The sequence below is a fragment of the Mustela erminea genome, chromosome 1, assembly GCF_009829155.1.
Source record: "Mustela erminea isolate mMusErm1 chromosome 1, mMusErm1.Pri, whole genome shotgun sequence".
NCBI classification, from domain to species: Eukaryota; Metazoa; Chordata; class Mammalia; order Carnivora; family Mustelidae; genus Mustela; species Mustela erminea.
This window is the reverse complement of record NC_045614.1, coordinates 73,807,615-73,827,005: the sequence shown is the minus strand read 5'-3', so window position 1 is coordinate 73,827,005 and position 19,391 is coordinate 73,807,615. Positions and strand designations below refer to the sequence as shown.

At 43.8% G+C, this 19,391-nt stretch overlaps 1 long non-coding RNA gene across 1 annotated transcript; it reads left to right on the top strand.

Annotated features, from left to right (window-relative positions):
- Nucleotides 1-109: 109 nt before the first annotated feature.
- LOC116600772 lies at nucleotides 110-13,554 on the top strand. The gene is made up of 3 exons (XR_004289805.1): nucleotides 110-143; nucleotides 1,201-1,303; nucleotides 13,469-13,554. It is a non-coding gene; the product is annotated as an uncharacterized LOC116600772 (long non-coding RNA).
- The last annotated feature ends 5,837 nt before the right edge of the window (nucleotides 13,555-19,391 follow it).

Below are 19,391 nucleotides of genomic sequence, written 5' to 3'. Positions count from 1 at the left end.
TGCAGATTCTGGTACCAACTATCACATCAGCAAGTTTTTATGACATATTTACTGTGTGGCCACCCCATGGTGATGCTATTGGAGTAGTGGTTCAAAAGTGGCAATAGATCTCATCCTGGCTTAGGCATTTATGATTCTGGCTGGTAAGAAAGGCTTAAACATACACATAAACACACATTATATTCTGAATATACTCCAAATGGTATATAATCAAATGGAAAGTTGCCACACAAAGATATGGTCTGGTGACTTGATGTGGACTGGGGTAGCCTTGTGAGGGAAGAAGGACTCTTTGCGAGGTAGTGGAGAGAATCCCAGCTTTGGAGTCAGACAATCACTGACCCAAACTTCACTTTAATTTCCTCTTCTGTCAAACGAGAATAATAACATTCAATACATAGGGTTGTTAGGAAGATATAAGGAATTAGAACATACTGCAAGGTAGTATCTTGCAATATTTTATTTATCTATAGATAGATAGATATTTCATTTTGGGTAGTGTGGAAGGCTGAATAATGGCCCCTAAAGATGCCCACATCAGAATCTCTGGAATCTGTAACAATGTTACCTTATATGGTAAAAAGAACTTTAAAGATGTAATTAAAGGTCTTGAGATGGGGAAATTATTCTGGATGTCCCAGATGAACCCAGTGTTATCAAAGAGAGCCCTGTAAGGAGGAAGCAAGAGCACAGAGTCCGAGAAGGAGATGTGAAGACAGAAACAGAGGTGGGAGGGATGCAGTGCCACAAGCCAAGGAGTTCAGACAGCTTCTAGAAGCTGAGGAAGGCAGGGAAACAGATTCTCCCCTACAGCTTCTAGAAGGAATGCAGCCTTGCAGATATGTAGATTCTATGCAGTCTACTAAAAGCCATTTTGGCCTCCTTATCTCGCAGGTCTGAAGATGCATTTTTTTAAGTCCCTAAGCTTGTGGAAATTTGTTATAGCAGCAACAGGAGACTAACACAGTCGTTCTGTTGAACTGTTGCTCTCCAGCCAGGACGGTGACCATCCATCCCTTCAGGGAGACAACAGAACTCACACAGGAGCAGAACACTAGATGGTCAGCTTGGGACATTCAAAATAGACCAAAGCACATTTAGCAATATTAGCTGAATGAAAGTAGGACTTTCATTTTGTAGAATCTGTGGCTTTTTGAGAGTGAGAGAAAAAAAAAAAGTTTGCTGTTTCTGAAATTTAAGAGCTTGTAAACTCAGAGGATTAGAGGATGGAGAAATAGGGCATGTCCTGCCTCATGGGAGGAGATAAAAGCCTCGGGGTACAAGAAAAAGGGCAAGATTACAGGTAAGGTTGGTCCTCCTTGTCCTGGGGGAAGGTGGTTTAGAGACGTGTGTGAGATGCTAGAAAAACCAGGTAAGATGAATTCAGGACATGCTGAATGTGAAGGGGCTTCCACCTCAAGTCACTTCAGTCATTCTGGGGGTAAGTCCCCTGGGAGCCCCTCAGAGTACACCCCACAGTAACTTAGGGAGGGAAATGGAGGCAGCAAGAGCCCCTGAGATAGTATCTGTGGTTTCCACAGAGATCCGAAATTCCTCATGTCCCAGCGGAGGGATCCAGCCGGAGGGTGAAGGATCCACACACTGAGAGGGGCCCAGAGTCAGGAGGAAGAGGGTATCAAGTACACAGACATCATGACAGCCAGCCCATGGCTTGGTCCATGGACAGCAGTTAACACAGCAAGCACGATGCTGGAATGAAGGCCCACTCTCCGTGAGGGAGCATGAGTGAGCTCAGCTGAGGCCCATGGGGTCAGCACTTGGGTGACACACTTGCTTTGCCACTGTGATGGTGCTGTGCCTCCGGCAGCATCCTGGAGACCAAAGGGGAAGGGAGAACCACTAAGAAGGGAGGTCAGCCTTGAAAGGGAATTTTGACTGAATTAACTAAGTTTAAAGCCTGAATTGATTGAGTACCATCTCAAAAAGAAATTAAATTTAAAGCCAGAAGAATTTGAGTGATCTCAATGTGACAAAAAAGTCCCCCCACCACCAAGAGCAAGTTGAGTTTGATTATGGAGAAATAAATTGAATTCCACCGCTGTTCTGATGAGCTGGGACACTGAATCTGAAACCTGGGACATGGATCTGAAGCACCGGGTGCACAGCAGATGCTCAGTGATATTAATTATCTGACCTACCTACTTTTCTGTGAATGAAGAAAGGGCTTTGCCTAGGGAAAAATGACAGGGAAGAACATATTTTATGGAAAGAATTGCAACCCAGTCTTCAAGAAAGTAGCAGACAAACTATTGTTTTTGCCTATCCCTCTTAGGAAGCTTTCTGCTGGTAACAGCAGCCTGATTTTTCTTTGGGGTGGACCCCTTTCTTGTCCTGCCCCTGTGCTTTGAGTATGCTGACATCATCGCCAGCCCCAGGACTGTTCAGTCAGAATATTCTAGCTCTCTGATCACAGTTATCAATTCAATGAAAGTGAAGGGACCCCACCTTCCTCCCAGCTAGAGCTCCAAGGGCTTTTCTTGATGTCATTTAGAATGAGATTCCCATGGGGTGCCTGGTTGGCTCAGTCATTAAGCTTCTGCCTTCGGCTCAGGTCATGATCCTAGCATCCTGGGATGGAGCCCTGTGTCAAGGTGTGTGTGTGGGGTGGGGGAGTCCCTGCTCAGCAGAGAGCCTGCTTCTCCCTCTCTAGCACTCCCCCATGCTTGTGCCTCCTCTATAGCTATCTCCCTCTGTCAAATAAGAAAATAAAATTTTTTTTTAAATGTTAGAATGAGATCTCTTTTGGTTAGGATTGGAAAAAAAAAATGTACGAACACCTGGATTTCCAGTCCTATCTTTCCATAATACAAAGGATCTTGCCTGAAACTAAAGCCAGTGATAAAGAAGAAGAAGACAAAGGGAAGAAGGAGGAGGAGGAGGAGGAGAATTGAGAGATTTAGAGAGAAGGATACCAGGAAGAATTATTTGTGCACCTGGATCCATTCATACTTGGATCCTTTTTTGTTTAAGCAAATGATATTTCTTTCACTAGAAAATACAGAAGCCTGGGTAAACACAGAGTTGCATACTTCCTGTGTTCTCAAGATAACAAAGAAATCACCTAGGCTAGGGAACATGATCCAGGGTGAATGACGGTGTCAGAAAAGTCTGGGCAGGTAGGGGAGCAAGTATCACGATGGCTCAGGAATGCCAAGCCCAGTAATCTGATTTTGGCCTCATGGGTAACAACCAGAGCAGGTTGAAGAAGGAAGTGACAAGTGAAATGTCTGCATGGAGGAAATTGACCTAACAGCTATATGCAGCACTGATGAATGTGGGGGCTCATAACCTGGGATCCATATACCTAGGTAGGAAAAAAAATAAACCTTTTATTTACACGTATCTTTGATGGCAATGCAGCATTTTCTTCTACCTTGACTGAAGGCACCAGATTGCATTCATATTAGAAGTATCTGTATATTTGTCAGCATAAAAGTTATGAATATCTTCATATCCCAGTACTGTTGTTGCAGATAATATAAAAATATCATTTAGGCTCATTAAAGATTTAAAATTATAGTTGTTACTGACCCTATATCTGTATCTTATAGTCTGAGGCATTAATAGAGAAGCACATATGTTACTATAGTAGATGTTTGCATGGGGGAGTTTATTTCAATAACTGTATTTTGATACAGTTGGTTTACTTTGTAATCCTACGTATTTTACTTTGTGCATCCAAAATTCATTGTTTGACAGAGCCCTTAAGTTGTGCTAGTGGGGCACCAAAAAGAAAATGCCACAAAGATTAGAGGAGGAAGAGAGTCTGGAAGCCAGAAGGCTAGTGAGGAGGGTCTGACATGAACCAATAAAATCCAAATCTTCGAGTCATTCAAGAGGAAGCATGGAAGGGAAGACATATATCAAAGAAGTTTGGGGGAAATTTTAGCTGGATCTAGAGAAGAAAATGCATCCATGCAACTCACACAATAAAGGAAGATCTAAGAGAACGAGGACGCCAAGATTTGAAACTTGAATGAATGGAACAAAATGAGTACTCAACAAATGACCAAAAGATAAAAATGGAATTTTAGGATGCAGAGCTGCTGTATGGACAGCTTTATGATATTCTAAGATCATGCTGGGACTTCCCAAAGGAAATATTCCATAGGAAAATCACTATCTCACATAAGAACTCAGTTCAAGGGTCAGAGAGGGGCAGGGCTACAGGAAGGCTGCATACAGAGGTTGGACATGTTGTGGAAGAAATCAGGGACCTGTGTCATGGCAGCTCCAGCTCTGGTTCCCTGGGATTTCACCCGCCTCCTCCCCTTAGGTGTTGGCTTTGTCACCCTCAAGAGCAACAGGACAACATAGACTGCAGCAATTCCCAGCCCGACACCCTCCCATGGCATCAGTCAGAGAAAGAGCTCATCTCTCCTAATAGTCTCCAGGGAGAGAGCTGCTCCTTTTCCCGGCTCATTTTCCAGATGCTCATTCTGCTTGGAATGCCTTGGGCCAGGTGGTCTGTCTGAAGTAGGTTGACCGCACATCCAGGTCTGTCTGGAAGAGCCCCCATCTCCCCGTGGTCCCAGCAGAGTCATCAACAGTACCCCCCTTTCAATCTCAGAAGCATTCCAGCTTGGATGGCAGAGCGTGGGGCCACCCAATCACCAAGCTAGAGAACCAGAGAGCACATATGCCTACGTCCACCCTGGTCCTGGCTAGGGAAGGATTCCTAGAACAAAATCAGGTTTGGTACCAGAGAAGAATGTGGAAGCTGACTAGTAAAACCCAGAGGTGACCACTTTAGCAAGTGTGATGAATGGATTCCTCAAGTTGGACAAGGGGCATTTATCACAAAGCAAAACTTAAAAAGATAGAGAGGGAGAACATGCAGGAAAAAGTCTGCCCAAGAGATGGGAAGAGAGGCCTTGAGAGAGGTGACTAATTCTTACTCAGTTGTGAATGGTAGCCCTGGTTTATTTCTCCTGTGTCTCCTGGCAACCTTCAGCAGGGTGCCGGAAAGTTTCTGAAAACTTGCCATTGAAAATAAAACATCAGCAACTATTGGCCCTCAATACAGAGAATGCTCTAACTTAAGAAGTCTTCTGTTTCTCAAAATTGATCTCTTGCGTGATGCACCATGTGCGGTGGGATGCACGATGGCAGGCGGCTCCTTCAGACCACCCTTCCTCAGCTTCTCCATCGGAAGCCCCATGAGGACACCCAGATGTGGACATTAGCGTCTCTTCCCTCAAAGAGCTCTCACGTGATCACCTATAAACACATTGGGGGCCAGCGTACAAACGTCTATCATTTTTGCTCTATTTCTCAATTTAGCCAAGTTTCCAAGCCACCACTGCCAACCAGGGAGAATATCTTCTCCTTTTCCCACTCACAGTAAATCAGCACCTCTTGGATTTCAACTGGGTCGATTTAGGATTTAAATATAGTCTGCTAACGACCTCTATTCAGGATCAGCGTTGTCATCTCCCTGTGAGATGATAATAAGGGCCCCTGTTCCAAGTTATTTAATAATTTCAAAACAGCAACAGCGGGGGTTAAATCAAGCACAAAGCCCCTCTGAGCAGAGGACCCCATACCGATCGAAGGCCCTGACCCTTCTCTCTTTTCTTCCTTCCTTATACCCCCTAAGATAAGACCTTTCGAGTGTATCTACTTTTCCTCCTCTTTGTTTTATGAGGACATTTTGACATTTTTACTTACACATTATCACCCAGCTAGGAGACCTCCTCTGCCTCGGAATCTTCACGTAGCACTCATGTCACGTGTTCCTGTTCATTCCATCACTGTCCATTGCTTATCACTCTAGGGTCTGTTTGTTTAGAGTTCTTTCTCAGTTATTTTACTCATAGGTACTTTCTCTGAATTATTGTAAATCCGGAGATTTCAATCTTTCACCTTGGCAGGTGAATACTACCCTGGCTGCATGTGAGATTGTACAGCACCGACTTCCCTCTTAGAAATGTATACAGACATGACGCCACTTTTAATATGCGGTGTTGCCAAAATACAGTCAAATGACCATGATTCTTTTTTCCACATGATTTTTCTTTTCTATCTTGCAGGATATAGGATATTTTTCTCTACCCTTTAAATTCATAAATTATACCAGGATAGGGGCACCTGGGTGGCTCATCAGTCAAGCATCTGCCTTTGGCTCAGGTCATGATCCCAGGGTCCTAGGCTCCCTGTTCGGGGAATCTGATGCTTTCTCTGCCCCTCCCACCACTTGTGCTCTCTCCGTCTCTCAAATAAATAAATAAAATCTTTAAAAAATGAAATTGTGCCAGGATATACTGAATTATATGACTTTTCTTCTTAATGCTGCTTGTTACTTGGAATGTTTTCACTCTGCAGACTAATGGTTTTCTTTCACTTCAATTCTCTCATCAGCTCAGATAAATTTCTTTTTATATTTGTTTATAAATAAGCTCTCCTTCATCTCTGTCCCTTGTGCCTTCCCAAACAGCTGCTGTTCATATACAAGGCTTCACCGATCTGTGTACAAACTTGCTGGAGTTCTCTCTCCAGGATTTCCTTCTCTTTGCAATTTTGTTTCAAATTCTTCCTCCTGAGCTTTCAGTGCATGTCTCAGCAGTCACCATCTTCTTCCATTCATCTACAAAACTTTGAGATTCAAGGATCACGGTTTTTATTCCAGGGGATTTTTTGGTGTGTGTGCTGTGGTCAAATCACCTCTCATGTTCCTACTACATGTTCCTACATTTTCACTTGAGTTTGCGAAGGTGTTTTCTAGCACCTTCTTTTCTCTGAGACGTTGCCACCATGTAACAAGTCTAGGACTAGAGGCTGCTCCATGGAGAGACCGCCTGGAGAGAGAGAGAGAGAAGCTTGCGCAGTCCCCGCTGGGCCTGCTCTCAGCTGTCTGTCTTCGCAGCCCAGAAGGAAAACAAGCCAATACATATTTACAGCAACCCCAGCCCCAGCCACCATCTGCAGCCACGTCACAGATGCTGAGCAAGAGTGGGTGAGCTGAGCCCAGTCACCCCCTCGTCTAGATCTGTGAGCAAAACTAATGGTTGTTAGGGGGTTGCAGTTAAGCCAGTATTTTGAGGCAGATTATTTTGTGGTAACAGATAACGGAAATACATCATTTGTTGCACTTCACTGCTTATTCTCCCAGTGGAAGCAACACTCAGTAATCCATCCAGGAGCCCCAGGTCCTCTCTCCATGGGTAACGCCTGACACTCGGCTATGCTCCCCATTCAGTGTCTGGCCTGGCATGAGCAATACAGCTTCCCCTGTGATGTCCCCTCACCTAGTGCCACCATGCTGCCCAGGCAATCCTGCCAGCTCTCAGCTCTCCACCCACTTCCTGGTCCCAATCCAACATGGCAGGCTGGGTTGCTACCCCCCAAACCTTCTCCAGACAAGGTCCGCAACCTCTGCCTAGCTTACTTCAGGGACCTCTTGTTGGCATGACACAAAAGGCTGACTGACTAGTTCCAGATGAGAAATGGAATTCCAGTCCCCACGACCCTCAGATTGTCAAATACTCGAGAGTCTCTATCATTCCCGCTTCCTAAAGAAGGTGCAACAGGCACTTCTCTGAGAGACAACAGCATTTAAGCTCCAATATCAATCCTTCCTAATTTCTTCCCGCTAGATGGTTTCTCTTCTTGAGTGGCATTCCAAGATTTCTATGTCATCCTGTATTTTCCCCTCTCTGCTGTGCATGGACTATGTTCTCAAAATCCTCCACACATCATGGTTTGTACTGTCAACTCAGCCATGTGCGATTTCATGACAAACCACACCCCAACAAAGACGTCTGTTAGATATAAAAACTATTTTATCTTTCAAGTGTTGAGGACCAGAATGATCTACGCCCACCCAACTTACCATCTATGTAAACATGACCATTCCAGGACACTCTTGTCCAGGAAGATGAAATTCTGAACACCTTTTATGGTTCGTTACAGAGATTTCCTAAAGGTGCTCAACAAACAGCAATAGATAAATCCACCAGGCTCATCAGCAATCAAGACCTGCTTTGAACACCTTGTCTTGAAATTCTCCCTTTGCTGTGTCAACTGGCATGGATTTTGCCCATTTAAAAAAATATATATATATTATTGATTGATTGATTTTAGAGATAGAGAACAAGAGAGCACATGCACCAGAAGGGGGAAAGCAGAGAGGGAGGGAGAAAGAATCCAAGCAGACCCTTCACGTAGCTTAGAGCCCAACAAGGGACTTGATTTCATGATCCTGAAATTATGACCTGAGCCAAAACCAAGAGTCAGACACTTGATGGACAGAGACACCCAGGCACCCTGCCTTATGATTCTAATTGAATCATAAATATTCCAACTTCGCCCTTCCCTTTCTGCCTTGGTATTAAGACTCAGTCAACCTGATGATAATCTCCCTTATTGTAGTATGCAATAAACTCAGCCTTGCTTTATCAACAGGTTACTTTGGATAGTATTTTGAGACGTCAACCTTCAACACTATTACTTCTGCTTCTGCTACAAATTTGCAGAAGTTTATTTAAGAAATTTAAAACAAAAAATCAATTATCCTAGACTGTAGCTACCATTCCTGAGGGCAATTTGTATACAGGGAAAATTACTAGGCATAAGAAATGAGGTTCATGGAGGGAGGAGGAAAAAGAGGAATAACAACAATTCATTTACTCCTTAAAGCAAATTTCTGAAATAAGCAAATTTCTGAAAATTTCCCACAGATGGGGAAACTAACATATAGAGGCCAAGTAACTTGCCCAAGACTGCACAGCTAGTAAGTGGCAGATCTGGGACTGAGCCCAGGCAGTCTTGCTTCATAATTTCTCCACTTAAACACTGATAGTATCTTATTATAGGAAAACAGTTGCAAAGTGGTATCATAAACACCCCAGCATAGATACAAATAGAACTTCAGGAAATAATAGCAACTCTACCTAGGGGTAGGATGAGGTGGGAGAGATGAGGTTCTGTTGGGCTCAATATAGGGGGTGATACCTGACCAGGACATTGAAAGACCATCACGTATTCCCCCAAGTGAACTGATGGAGAGAGTAAGTGTGCAAAGGCTCAAAGGTACCAAACATTGTGGAGTGTCTGGGGAATGGAAAGGCACTTCCACATGGCTGGGTCATGGGGAAGTAGGAGAGACAGACAGGCACTGTCAGAGACATGGCTGCAAAGGCTGAAGCCTCAAACATCCTCTGTGTTTGGCCAAGGAGCCTGGTCCAGAATATAAATTCTTGGATATAACCACAAGCAGCCTGTTTCACCATCCCTCCCATTTCACAAGGAAGCTCTAAAATCATCAAAGACCTGGAATCAGAAGCTTCTCCCCAGCAGAAATCAGAACATCTCCCCACCCCATCCCCCACCCACCCGAATGAAGGCAGAGGGCTATTGTCATGTGGGGACATTCAGAAGGAACAGGTGGAATTTCATCTGCAGTGAAACTCCTCCATTGAAATAAATACCTGAAGAGCACATTCTGTGAGGTCATTGCTGTCTATAGGAAGTAACGTTTTCCACTTCGCCGTTCTCCATAAGAATTCCTCCCCTTGGGCCTGAAGCTAACAGAGAAACATGTGTGATGGATCAAGTCAGCAGCAGGAGAGGTCTGAAACACACACCTTCCCCCAGGCACTTTTTCCTCTCTCTGAGTGCCATCCTGTGTTACCAGGTATATGTGTAAAGCAAGAGAGCAAAGAGCGAATAGCTGAATTGGAAAAGAGGGAAGAGAGCCCATTATCACCAATTCTCCGATCCAGAACCAAAAAGAGTCATGAGGGAAGAAAGCAAAAGGCAATATTCCCAGCATCTAATGAATACTTCTGAAGAGCTAGAATAAAACCAGGACGGAAGTCATCAAGACTTCAGAAACTTCATTCCTAGGGTGGGAGCCTACCCAGCTTAAATGACAAAGGAGAAAAACAGAATCTTCATTTCGGAATTCCGAAACTATGGCAGCAATTCTCCCTTTAAAAATGGCAAAGACCTTAGCTCAAAATACTAATTCGGAAATTAGCATTCATTTGCATCCATTTCTTACGTCCCCAACATTATGAATAAAATTAACTTAATTAATGAAATCAATTGCAGAAATATCAGAGCTATTATTTGGAACATGACAGAAAAGAAACTCATAACACATACACACACACACACACACACAAACACACACACACATACACCTTTCATTATCTGGCACACAGATGTTGCTTAATAGGGTATTATGAAATGATAAAGTCAATGAATGAGTGAATGGATGGTCCCCTAGTGGCTAGATGACACATCCTTTCCCTTCCCTTCCCTGTGCCTCAATTTCCAGCATATAAGAAGAAGGGGGTATTAAAAAATTGATGCATTTGAGCTGACGCCAGCTAGCTGTTTAACTGATGGCCCAGTCCAACTGTATCAAGTCCTGTCAAGGTCTTGCCACCAACTGCATGATCAAATCATTACCCATGACCCACTGCCTCTTCCCAGCTATCCCAGAATCAGAGACCTGCCTCTTCCTGGTGCGATGGTCAGCACACTGGGTAGAAATTGATTCCCAGGTTTGTTCTCAGAGGGGCACCAGCAGAACCCTCCTTGAGTGGGACCCTCCGTCTGGAGGGCTCTCGGGCCCCTCGCTAGAGATGCCTGCACCCAAGACAACAGGATTTGGAGCTCCCTTGCAGGTCTCACTCACAGAGCCCTCTTCAGCCGATTTGAGAAGCGAGGTTTCCGGCTCCTGCCACCACCTCTGGCAAAAGGAACAAATGAAGTTGTTTCCTTCAAATCCATCCACTGGGCTTTGCTGGAAGCCCCTCCCTGCGAGGAACTTAACCAGAGCTGGTGAGACAAGATTTATGCCTCAGGAGCAAGGAAGAAGCAGAATTAACAGTAGCTGATTGAGGCCAATAGACCACGAGGAAGGGTTGTTACCTCTTTCCTTCCTTACGCCAGTGACAGGGAAAAGAGTGTCCTGGACAACAGGAAATGCCTCATGAAACGAAGTGAACAAGACTGCAGCTAAAAGGCCTTCAGACACCTCACAAAGTGGCGATTTCTGGACTGCGAACAGACATTTCTTTCACTTCCACAGACTGCATATGGAGAAAAAACAAGGAGGGGTTTTACGTTATGCTTACTTAGATGAGAGCCAGAGAAGGAAATTGCCTTCCACAGGCTCAGATTTTATTTTCAGCGAATGGGTGCCTGAAAGTGTGGACCAATGATTCTGAGACTTGCGTGTAACAGAATTGCCTAGAAGACAGACTCCTGGGTCTCATCGCCTGCGTTTTTGGTTTGGCAGTTCAAGGAGGAGCCTCAGAATTGGGATTTGTAAGGAATTCCCAGGAGATGCTGCCACTGTCGCTGCTGCGGGGACCACACTTCGAGATCTGCTGACTTAGACGGTTGTGTGGAATGGACCTTGTGTTTAAGTGCGGTCTATGCCCGCTGAAGGAGATGCCTGCTTCTGTGTAAAGTTCTGTTGCCAGGCAGGGAGCTCCTGAATGAGGACAGGGGCTGGGGTAGAAATGGAAGGAAGGAGGCAGAGGGGGAGCAAGGAGAGGCCAGGACGGGAAGGAAATGGTCACTATGGAAGACGGTGTGACGGTTTAGACTCTAACTCAGAGCTCACAGAACCAGTGGTCCATGGGCCCTGGGGAACCAGGTAAATGAGAAATGGCCATTGTACAATATAAGCGAGATAGTACCAGGTGGGGTGGTGTTGGGGACTCGGAACTCCGTGCCCTCTCTAAAGGAGATAATCCCTATCCCACTCCAGCTGCTGGTTGTTATTCAAAGAATGGGACCCAGAGTTGGCCAAAGTCGCTAATTTTTCAAAAGAACAACATGTTTAGATATTCATAAGGTATTTCTATGAGGTAATGATAACCAAACTCACAAAGAGAGAGAAAACACTCCATTGCTTACCTGAGGTGAGACCAGGTATTAAGCAGAAGAGACCAGGATTAAGCAATTTTCCAGAATTCTCTGGTATAACAATAACTTATATTTCTTTTTTTTTTTAAGATTTTATTTATTTATTTGACAGAGATCACAAGCAGGAAGAGAGAGAGAGAGGGAGAGAGAGAGAGGAGGAAGCAGGCTCCCCACCAAGCAGAGAGCCCAATGCAGGGCTCGATCCCAGGACCCTGGGATCATGACCTGAACCGAAGGCAGAGTCTTTAACCCACTGAGCCACCCAGGCTTCCCTGACTTATATTTCTTAAAGGATCAGAAAATTGGCCCCTCTTCCCAGAAGGTGAGCTGATCATCTCAGATTTAGTGGCCTGCCGAGGACATTGTACCTCCCTGAAATCTGGCTTCTAAAGAGATCAATGCCCATTTGTGCTGAATGACAAACATTATTTATCCCAGGCCAAGAAACTGTGTGGCATTTTCACTTTACTAGAACTCTAGTTGGGGAAAGAGGCCTTAGTGTGGATTTCCAATTGGAGCTACCCCAAGGCTTCCCTCCCTGTTGCCCAAAAAGGGGTGGAGCTCACACCACAGACAGTAGCCAAGAGGCCAGGAAAGCAGAAGGAAGTGCTCTTGGAGACAGGACTCTGTCACTGGCCCAAGTACCTTGGGGCCTCCCAATGTGGGAGCTCAATAGTGTTGGCCTAAATATAAGGCCTTCAAGATGAGCCCCCTTTGAAGAATTGACATGTTTTCATAAAAATCTTTATTTCCCTTTCCTTCTTTAGTCTCCCCAAATCTCTCTGCTTTTCCTGCTCCCTGGGCCACATACTACAGGCTTCTTGTGTGTCTGCGTCTACAAAACACCGTCATTGTAGGTGTTGAGACTCACCTTAGAGCCATTACAGCAGGAGACCCATCCTTCCCTTCACCTCTTTTCTTCAGCAGATTCCAGAAAAAGAGAACAGTTAATAAGGGAAAAAATCCGAATGAGAATTTCAAAAAAATTTTTTTTCTTTAATTAGCTACTAATACCTGAGGCAACCTCCAAAATCCCCAACTCAAGGTACCCCATTAACGGTTGAGTTGGAATACACAGCTTAGTTTGGAGGATAAAATGGGGCCCAGGGTGAACAACCATCAGTTTGCTAGAGACTGAGGGGGTTCTCGAGGTTTTCCAGGTTTGGGGTGCTAAAAGCAGGATGGCCAGGGCAAACAAGTTGGTCATTCTAGCCCCCAGCTTTCCCCCTAAACGTAAATATTTATGAGAAGACAAGAGGAAGGAAATGGGGGGAAATGGCGGATTCAGGAGAATGACTACCTTGACCACACCCAGGGAGTGGGATCCAGGGTCAAAGAGACCCAGGGTCAAAGGAAAGAAAGGAATCCAAAGCTTTTGACCTTTGAGACACAGTGACCCATCCACAAATTCAGTCCAGCCCAATCAGATCCCTAAAGTGTCCTCCCGTGGAAGTGGGGAGCTATGAAAGGAATAAGGAGGGAGGCAGGAGAATGTTAGGCGGCCCTCCTGCCCAGGGAGTTCATTCTAGGGTGCATGAACTTTCTTCTCTTTACTTTCTAGGATCCCTGCCTGCCCAGCCTTCCAGACTCTTGTTCAAGGACTCCTGCTTCACAGATTCCATTGTCTCTGTGCTCCAAAACAATAAAGAAACGGATTTTTGCAAATCATTTCTGGAACTTGATTGTTTTTACACAGTGAACCTCAGCACTTGACCAAAGCAGATTTCTCTTCCATTTAGGTTATTTCACCGTGAAATGACTCCATTCAGCAACAATGTGTGAGATGCCATGCAAAGACACCTCCATCCCCATTGATTGTCGGGAAATGAGGAAGCAAAAGGAGGTGGCTCAAAATGGAATATAAACTCTATTTAAAAGAATTTTCTGAAAATCGGTGATTGCAGAGGCTCTGAGCCAGGACAGCTGGGAGCAAGCCATCAGATTCCCCTTCTAAGGCATGGCTCTCTATTGCTGTCAGCAGACCACATATTTCTTAGCATCTCTGAAGAGATGTTAAATCAATAAACTACCTAGAGGTTGCTGACAAATCAGATGCTGTTCTATAAAAAGATGAACCCCATTGCTAGGGAGAAATTGAAGACTTGAAGAATTTTTAGAAGGAAAAGGCCATTTTCCACCAACAGTGCATCCTGTGTTCTGACCTCTGAGGCATCATTGCCCACACAGGGTCACAGTCCTAGGTCCTGTTGATTCCACCAAGGCTTCAAGGTTTAAGATCCCTGGGGAAACACAAATAGAACATGGGCTTTACAAACATGGTATTCTGTGTTAATTTTGAAAATTATCTCTGACTGCAAAGTAATCCCTTTTATTTGGGTATTGCTTTACAGTTTGTAGAACATTTCATGCCATCATATAGTTCGTTAGCTTGCCACAAAAACTCTCTGAGTCTGGCAAGCCTATATTCTTATACTCACCCCATAGCTGAGAAGGGGGATCAGAAAGTCTTTAGTAACTTGCTCTAGATCACAAAGCTGAAAAATGACAGAGCCAGGTCTAAAACCCAAGGTTTCTAATTTCTAATTTCTTTCCTGACTCTTCTGGAACTTAGTACCTTCATCAAATTGACCCAGAATTTCCTGATACCATCTACAAAACCTGAAAATAACTCACATATTCTGCCCCAAAGAACAATTTTTGGTTTCACCAATGGCTATATCTTATATTGCTTCATGTATCAACTCCTATGTTAATAATTGTATGGATTTATGTTCAGCTCCAAAATTCATTCCATCAATTCATAAATATTTATTCAACTCTCCCATGCAGTGTGTGAGACACCGATAGCGGGAACACACAAAAAAGCAGGACAGCTCCTGCCTTCACAGATCTCACAGTCCAGAGCAGGGGTTAGCCAATATTGTGCGTAAAGGGCCAAACTAAATGCTTTAGACTTAGTGGCCATACCGTCTTTGTCACTACTACTCAACTCTGCTACAATATTGAGAAAGCAGTCCTAAACAATGAATAGATATGTCCATGTTCTAATAAAACTTTATTTACAAAAACAGGGAGTGGGAGAGATTTGGCTCACAGTCTACAGTTGGTCTAACTCTTGATCCAGATGGAAACCAAAGACAGAAAGATCCAACAGTGAAGAACTACATTAAATGTCCTAATTTTATATGTGTTTGGAATGCATGTTGGCAACTCAGCACGACCATTCACTCCTATCTATGTTTGGGAACCACATCCCCTAGGATCACCTTTCCTTTTGACTCTAGGTTTAAGTTGACTAGACAGAATTCATATGAGATTTAGAAAGCAAGAGAAAAACAGACACCATGACTTTAGGAGGTTATGATGGTCAAACATGAAGAGAAAGAACCAGAGATACACCCAGATTCCTCTCCTCCTACCTTCACCAACCTCATATTGCCAACTGCCAGCCCTGCTGACCAAGAGTGACCACAAGGCAACAATCCTGTCAAAATGACAGATTCCGCAAGGACAATTGCTTTCACAGAGGCAGCAATCTCTATACTGCTCTCCATGATACCTCCTTTGGAATTACATGTGAGTGGTCAGACATACATAGCATCTCAGATTTCCCTGCAAGCTTCAACTGTCTATTCACGTCTGTGCTTCTCACAAACATGATGAGTTACTATCTGTTTGCTGCTCTGACTCCTCACTTCCAGAACTTCATTTCCTCACTGCCTTCCATTTTTATGTAAGAAAAAAATCTTGCATTAAATCCCGGGTTCTCATGCTATGGTCTGAATATCTACCCCCCACCCCCGCCAAACTCACGTGTCAAAATCCTTATACCAAAGTGATGATGTTAGAAGGTGAAGCTTTTGGGAAGTGTTTAGGTCCTTAGAGCAGAGCCCTCATGAGTGGGATTAGTGTTCTTACAAAGGAGCTGCCACATAGCTCCCTACCCCCTTCCCCCATGTGAATATACAGTAAGAATTCTGTGACCTGGAAGAAGGCCCTCACCCAAACATGCTAGCACCTTGATCTTGGACTTCCTAGTCCCCAGAATGGCGAGCCATAGACTTCTGTTGTTTGTAAGCCAGCCGGTACATGGTATTTTGTTATAGCAGCCCGAACAGACTAGAATATTCTATAACATTAATAGTAGCTCTGTTTTCCTAACTGACAGATGTGTCATATAAATAAAGTATCATGATGGCGCAGAGGAGAAGATGACAAACTGATTGAATCTTTGTTTCTTTCTAATTTATTGGGGCAGGGGCTGCGAGAATTTGAGAAGACTTTGCAAAGCTAGGTCCGGTTATCTTAGAAATTGACTCTGAGTCTCCAAGATTTGAGTGCAGATAGTTGCTTGAGGAGTGTCCTGTCAGAGAGTGAGAAGAGCAAAATTGGACCAGGGAGAGCATCAACTGCATTGTAACTGCAGCTGAGATCTCAACATATCCCATAGGAAACTCTTGAGCTGGGATGGACCTTAAGAGAGATACAATTTGTGGTAACTGGATCAGGGCTTTATACCCTCAGATGGACCAGTCAGGCCCCTGAAGAGTGAGTGCTGTGAGCTATCAGCCACCAACAACCCATCCCATCAGTATAGCGAATGAGCACCTCAGTCCTGGAGGAGAGGCTCTCTGTGACAAACTATAGCATCCGTTAGAGGTATTAACTGTCAAGATGGCTTTCAAGGATAAATACAAGTTATCCATATAACAAAGATAGGGAGGGAGAGGTAAGAGGTGAAATACTCAAAGTAAATGCATCTCGAAGTGAAACAGCCTGAGGAATTCAGAAAATTTCTAATGGGCCAAAGTATTCATGGAAAGGAAGTAGCTAGAGATGACATATGTTGAGGTCAGCTTATAAAGGTCCCAGCTGACATTTTATTAATTCCTTATTTTACCCTACTGGATTAGCATGATCTTATACCCAGAATGAAGACTTTAAAAGTGTCTGAGGATGGGTAGTAGTGAGGGAGTGAGCAGTAAGCCAATGGTTAGATGGGTGGTGAGTCAATGAGTTAGTATATGTTTGGATTGATACATGAGGAGATAGTGAGTATCTGGTGAGTATGCGGATGGTGTTAAGTAAATGGGCTGATGGATGCCTAAGTGGTTAGTAGGTAAGCTGATGGGTAGCAAATGAATGAGTGAATGGGTTATTGAACGTACCATCAGTCATTCAGTTGCTATCTGGTGGCAACCATTCCTCCTCAGATCCTCTGGGAAGCATGGACTATATCTTGGGAAGAAAAAATAGCTAGAAAGGTAAAGTCTTTAGGCAGAGCTAAAGACTTGAACACTAAATATATTGGTAGTTGGGTATGCTCATGGAAGGAATGTCAATTTGCTTCATTCATTTACCACACCTGCCTGACCTCTGTAGGCAATGGAGTCTGTTATCCTTCTTCCATACCTCCTTGAGGTCAGGGGTTATGTCTTCCAGCATTCCCTCCAAAAGCAGACTCTAAGACAGGGACTAGATGTGAGTATTCCATTTTGGGAAGGGATCCCAGATACTCCCAGGAAAGGAATGAGATGCAGAAGGGAAACAAATAAGTAAAGGTTGCTTTTTATCAAGCTGCTGCCATTCTGAGTAAGTGAATTTTAATCCCAAGGGGTAACTCTGGGAAACTGTAAAACCATGCTACAGAGGTTTCCTATCTGAAGGGTGAGAGAGTCGGGGTATTTATACATTAACTCTTATCAGTCATTGTTGAAGGGTGGCTGAGTGTGGTGGTGAATGACTTCTTATCACTTTGGAGAATACTCTCAGGTAAAGAGATATAGACACTGGCAGTCGGAAGGCTCATAAGTAGGCTGAAGTTTCAGGAAAAGTGGGCGAGAAGCCAACAGCACTTACAGTCTTCTTCGCGGCTGTAGTAAACACCTAGTGGATGGCAAGCCCTCGAGTAAGTATACATAAATGAATGAATAAACGTGAATCAGTGAACAGGAATAAGGTACTCACAGCCTGGTTTCAGCAGGAGACAAGGCAAGCGGAGTATATATCCCAGACAGAATCTCACGCATGTGTGCCTGGTCAGGCAGAGCAACATAACTTCACTCCTCCTTGGGGGCTGCTCCTACAGGAAAATTATTTAATGTTTTCAAATTGCTTTAAAAGAGTCAATTTACTATACAATTGCAACAGTAACAATCATCATAATAATTCTTTGTGCTTAATAATACATTGAAGTAAGTGACAGTAACAATTACACTTTAATGGGCTTAGCTGGCAAAGGAATTTAACTTGGGTAATATTGTAGTACATTATTGTATTTTTTTTTTCATCTTATTTCATTTCTTTGTTTTTGACTGAAGATGTCTCCATCACAGGTTTTCCAAAGACCATATTCAGGAGATAAGGTCTGGAGAGGACATGTAACTGTGGTCTTATCTGCATATCATTTATGTCTGCAGGCATCATCTCTTGGCCACTGACTTCTGTGTTCCAAGGCAATTACTGTCCCCCCAAAGGCTGTCATTTCACATTTTTCCTCCATCAGTGAAAATGCCTAGCATTCCCAGAAGCTTTTGTAGTTTTCAAAGTATTTCATAGATGCTCATGTGACTCTTGTGACCACCATGGAAGATGTTCATCTTTAGGTATTGTCCCTGTATAATTCTACAGGGTGGGATGAATGGGGCCATATAACTCAATTACATAAACACAGAATTGCACTGTTAATTTAGTGAATATATAATTTTTCAGTTGTTCTTCCAGTTATCTTGTGGGGGGAAAAAAAGCAGAAAAGATGTCCCCCTGTATTAGATGTGTAAAAACTAGGCTGATTATTACAACCGACAAGTGCACCAAACATGGACTCAAGTGTCCCTCCGCTGGGTGGAGGACCAACAGTCTGAAACCCATCACACCCAGTGTAGCCTGGAAAGTCCCAGTAACATCCTTTGTCTTCCAGAAATGTCTCCATAGAATGATAAATCTCACGGTCACCTGAGCTTTAGCTGATTTCTCATGATCACAATTAACTTTTAAATAGGATTTTCCGGTTGATTCCATTTTGCAAAAGAGAAAAGTGAGGTTCAAAGGAATTAAAGGTGACACCTCGAGTATTTGCTCATGGCTAGAACTAGAAGCCAAAGGTATTCTCCTGCCTGGCATACTGCCTTTTCATCCAGGCTGACTCTAACCATTCATCACTCAGCAAACATTTCCCTTCACATCATCAAGTCAAGCTTATCCTTTAGCTCTAGTATCTTCTAGTCTTTGTTCTTACATATATTCTGTTTTAATATCTTTACAATGAGAGCGTAGACAGTTATAATTGGCATCCTCATTCAGCACATTATGACATAATCTGTTAGGATTAGGAGTGCCTTAAACAAGATAGAAGCTTCTTTTTCTCTCAAGTAAGAGGGATCTGGAGGCAGGCAACCTGAACTGTTATGGTGGCTCCACAGACATCAGGGACCCAGGCTCTTGCCCTCCCTCTTCTCTAATTTAGAACTTGGCTTCTATCCCAAAGGCATCTTCTGATCCAAAGGTGGCCACTGATTCTCCAG